The 4,559-nt window shown below is 33.5% G+C and overlaps 1 pseudogene; it reads left to right on the top strand.

Annotated features, from left to right (window-relative positions):
• The first annotated feature begins 1,533 nt into the window (after positions 1-1,533).
• LOC118912228 (actin-related protein 3-like) lies at positions 1,534-2,749 on the top strand (annotated as a pseudogene).
• Positions 2,750-4,559: the final 1,810 nt, after the last annotated feature.

Here is a 4,559-nt window from a genome sequence, read left to right as displayed (position 1 = left end):
AACTGCATTGAATCTACAGATCTAATTGGGAAGAACCAACTTCTTGGCAATATTGAATCTTCTGTCCATGAAAATAGAATCTCTCTTTACTTGCTTAGTTTTTTTATTTTGTTTATCAGGTTTTTCTGCTATTCATGTTGATATTATACATAGTTTGTTAGATTTATACTTAAATATTTCATTTCTTGGAGTGCTAATGTAATTGGTGTTTTTAATTTGAAATTCCATTTGTTCATTGGATAAGGATTTTATCTAAATTTCTCCAGACCAAATGACCATCATCCAAATAAGGACTAAATTTTCCTGTTGGTTATTTAACCCAGTCAATAAAGTAATGTGGAAAGAAATCTTTTGTTTAATCAGATCTCTCAGTAGCTCCACAAAAGCAAATATGAAATATTTGTGAGTCTTTTTCACTGCTAAAGATCCTGCTCTATATTAGAAGATTCTGATTAAATTGATCCACATGTCAATTCACTTTTTCATATTGGAAAAGTTGTATTTATAGTTATTTATAATAATAACAAACACTTATTAAGTAGCCATTCTGACAAAGACATTGCTCTCATAACTCTGAATTTATTATGTCTGATCTTTAGAACAACACTAGAAGTTATATATTATTACCCACCTTTATTAATAAGGAAATTGTGGATAGGTGTTAACACATATTCCCAAATTCATAGGCAATTTATTTGGAGAACCCATGCCCCTTGCCATTATATTAGGCTTCCTTTATAATTATCCTTTTTTTTCCTTTAGATGAAAAGCACTGCAGGGTAAATGACATATACTTTATAATTCATCATTGTGACTGACCAATTCTAAAAATTTGAAATGGGAAAAATTGTGCATTCTGTCAGATGGATGCAAATATATATTTGTACATGAGCGGTAGACTTCAATTTTTCCTTCAGTAACTTAGTAAATATATATGTAACTTTGTAAGCATTAGAAAGTAGATTCTTATTCACTTCCTGATGACCAGTAATGGAATGATGCATGGAAAGATGATCACTACAGATGTCTGGTTGGATATTCTTAAACAGAGGATAAATAATCATATGTTAACCATATACACAAAGAAGAGATTCCCTAACTGGGAAGGAACCTGGGCTAAAGGACCTCTGGATTAGTATGTAATCAATTTGTATCTGCCTGGGGACATAGGCATTTTCAGTGGTTAGCTTTATTTCACTGAGGAGTGAATGGATATGTGATACACAAATAAATGCATCATGGAGAGAGGGGAAAGGAGGCCATGTGGGACAGGGTGGAGACCACTTGCCTGCCTCAGTAGCTCCACAAAAGAAAATATGAAGCATTGGGTAGCCACTGATGAGCCTGCCACTGACAAGCCTGCTGCTGTCTCGTTACTGCTTTGGCCTCTCAGCTCCCCTAAAGACAGAGAGGGAAGACCGGCTGTGTATGGGCAGGTAGTTCCTATGTTCTGCTGCTAATCCTTGGTCCCAGTCAGTATGGAGCACATGGCGGCAGCAGGTGAGGAGGAAGGTGAGATGGCTGCTGGCCTGTGTGGTGGACCGTAGCATGGGGCACACAAAACTAGGATATGCTGGAAATACAGAACCACAGTGTATCATCCTTTCCTGATTGCCTTTGAGTCACCAAAAGTAGGTGATGAAGCTCCAAGGAAGTTGATGAAAGGTGTTGAGGACCTATACTTCTTCACTGGTAATGAAACAACAGGAAAACCTAGATAGGCAACAAAGTGGCCAATCCACCACAGTAGAATTGAAGATTGGGACTTGATGGAAAGTTGTATGGAGCAGGTGATCTTTAAATATTTAAGGGCAGAAACTGAAGGTCATTAATTTCTTTCAATTGACCCTCTACTAAATACTCCACAAAACAGGGAATATACTGCTGAAACAATATATTTTGAGTTTGAGTGCTTCAGTGTTTCAGGCTTATACATTGCTGTGCATGCTGTTCTTACTTCAGCTGCAACATGGACCTCAACACAAGTGAGAGAACAGACATTGAGGTACGGTAATGGACAGTGGAGATGGTGTCACTCATGTCATTCCTGTGGCTGATGGGTGTGTGGCAAATCACAAGGGCCAAATATATTTTTTCAGCAATTGTTGAGAGACAATTAATTGAGAAGTAAGAATCCCTCCAGAGCAATCTTTGGAAATTGCTAATGCAATAAAGGAGCACTATAGGTATGTCTGCACAGATTTAATAAAAAAAATTAACAATATGACACAGAAGGATTCAAGTGGATTAAATAGTTTACTGGCATCAGTGGTATCTCAGAGAAAGAATTTTTCCATTGATGTTGGTTATGAGAGATTCTTGGAAACTGAAATATTTTTTCATCCAAAGTTTGCTAATCCAGACTTTACTCAACCTATCTCAGAAATTGTAGGTGAAGTAATTCAGAATTGCCGTATTGATGGCAGATGTCCTCTCTTTAAAAATATTGTCCTCTCTGGAGGTTCAACTACACATTCAGGGACTTCGGATATCACTTGCAGAGAGATTTGAGAAAAACTGTAGATGCCAGCCTAAATTAAGTGCAGAATTGAGTGATGGTGGATGAAACCAACACCTGTTGATATACAAGTCATTACACACCATATGTAGTAATAATATGCTGTTTTGTTAGAGGATTGATGCAGCTTCCACACCTGAGTTCTAGCAAGAATGCCACACCAAAAAGGATCATGAAGAAATTGGAGCTAGCATTTGTCATCGCAATCCACTGTTTGACGTCATGATGTAAAATTCACTTCATAGTTACTGGGATTAAGGAGGTGGGGAAGAAATAGCCTTTCTGATTACCTCTTTTGTCTGAATGGCTGGTTTTGAGGTTTCAAACCTGACTTGAAATAATAAGACCAAACATAATTTTACAGGAATATTATAACAAGTATATCAACATGTGAATCAACATGTAGAGGAGAGCCAAAATGATGAAGTGTTTTTCTTTAGATTGAATATTTGAATCTTATGTGTAACAAAAAGTAGTGGGTTTTAGTTCTTTTTGTACTTTGGTATTTTGTATATTACTGAACTATCCAAGATTTGATGGGATTTTTCAGTATGTAGATATCTCTATTATACTTTAATTGTACACTTCCAATGTGCATTGCTAGAGCTTGTTTATATTTCATACTTTTTATATTTTGAGGAAAAAAAGTAGAAGAAAAACTAGTATTTGAGGGAAAAAAGTGAAGTAAAGGATAAATAAAAAAAAAGCCTCATGAGACTTGGCATACACATACATTCATGGGATTCCAGTTATTATGAATTGCTTCCATTTGCCACTCCCTAAGAATCTCTCAACGTTTTTCTTTGCATGTGCTTTTGGTACTAAGAAGGTAGTATCCTGGGTTAACTGATGCCTGTTAATGCTTTCTGATCACCAGAATTCTGTTTCTTACTTTCAAGGAAAAGTAAAGACAAGGCTATTGGACCAGTATTACAGTACTATCATGTCATTTCTTATTTTAAAAACAAATAGTTTGATTACCAAAATTGATATATTATAGCCTAACACCATTCTAACAAAGGCACAAATTTAATTTTAATACTTGTTTCAAGCTCTTGAATCTCATAAGTTAACTTATAAATCTATTTTTTTTCAAATCTCTACAATAGCTCTTTAAATTCACAATAGTTGAGTAGCAAGCTCATTTTTTATGTTCTCTAAACAAGTAATTGTGAACTTTTAATAAGTTTAGTGCTTTCATTTTGATAACTGAATCTCCATTTGATATTTTCATTTGTATAACTCATTTACAGTCTGAAAATTTTTTAAATGCCAGTCCCTGACATATAGAAAGTTCATTTTCTGTGCATTTTAAAATACCTGGATCATGAAGAAAAAGTGGGTCATAATGAAAATAAATTAAAACTGAGTTATAAAAATATTAAAAAATTAAAAATTAAATACATCATTATCTTCTAATAGAATATATTAACTTTCCATTTTTATAATTTTATTTTAAGTATTGAAACAAGAGCATTTATATTTAATTTTTATCAGAACATTCAGAACATTGAATAGTCTATATATTTTGATTGATGGATTATAGAATTTTACTGCTTTGAGATCATCTTTGATAACTTTACAAAGACATGAAGTAGTATGTTATATATGAGTCACTTCAAAATGATACAGATCATCAATATCTGAAAGAGAAAAGTTACAAAACACCATTTAACAAAAACAATAATGCCTTAATTATATTGCTTTATAGTTTATAAAATGTCTTTACATGAAGTATTACATCTGATGTTAAAACAATCTTTCAATTTAGATATTATTTTAAACTTATTGAATAGATGAGGGAAAAAAATCAGTGTTCATAAATTACATTACCAATGCCTACAAATTTTTTCTCTGACATTCTCTGACAGATTTCTACTAATTTCAAAGTCCAGTGTAACTGAATCTTCTCTTATGACCCCTTTTCTAATTTCCACAAAGATAAATTCACCCATCACTCTGACTGTACATACTTTAATTAGAGATCTCTTTAAACATTAAATTTATTACATATGACCTTCTTTACTGGGTATTGAACATC

The sequence above is a fragment of the Manis pentadactyla genome, chromosome 1 (genome assembly GCF_030020395.1).
Source record: "Manis pentadactyla isolate mManPen7 chromosome 1, mManPen7.hap1, whole genome shotgun sequence".
NCBI classification, from domain to species: domain Eukaryota; kingdom Metazoa; phylum Chordata; class Mammalia; order Pholidota; family Manidae; genus Manis; species Manis pentadactyla.
Note: the sequence above shows the minus strand (reverse complement) of the source record. Positions and strands in the feature narration are given on the sequence as shown.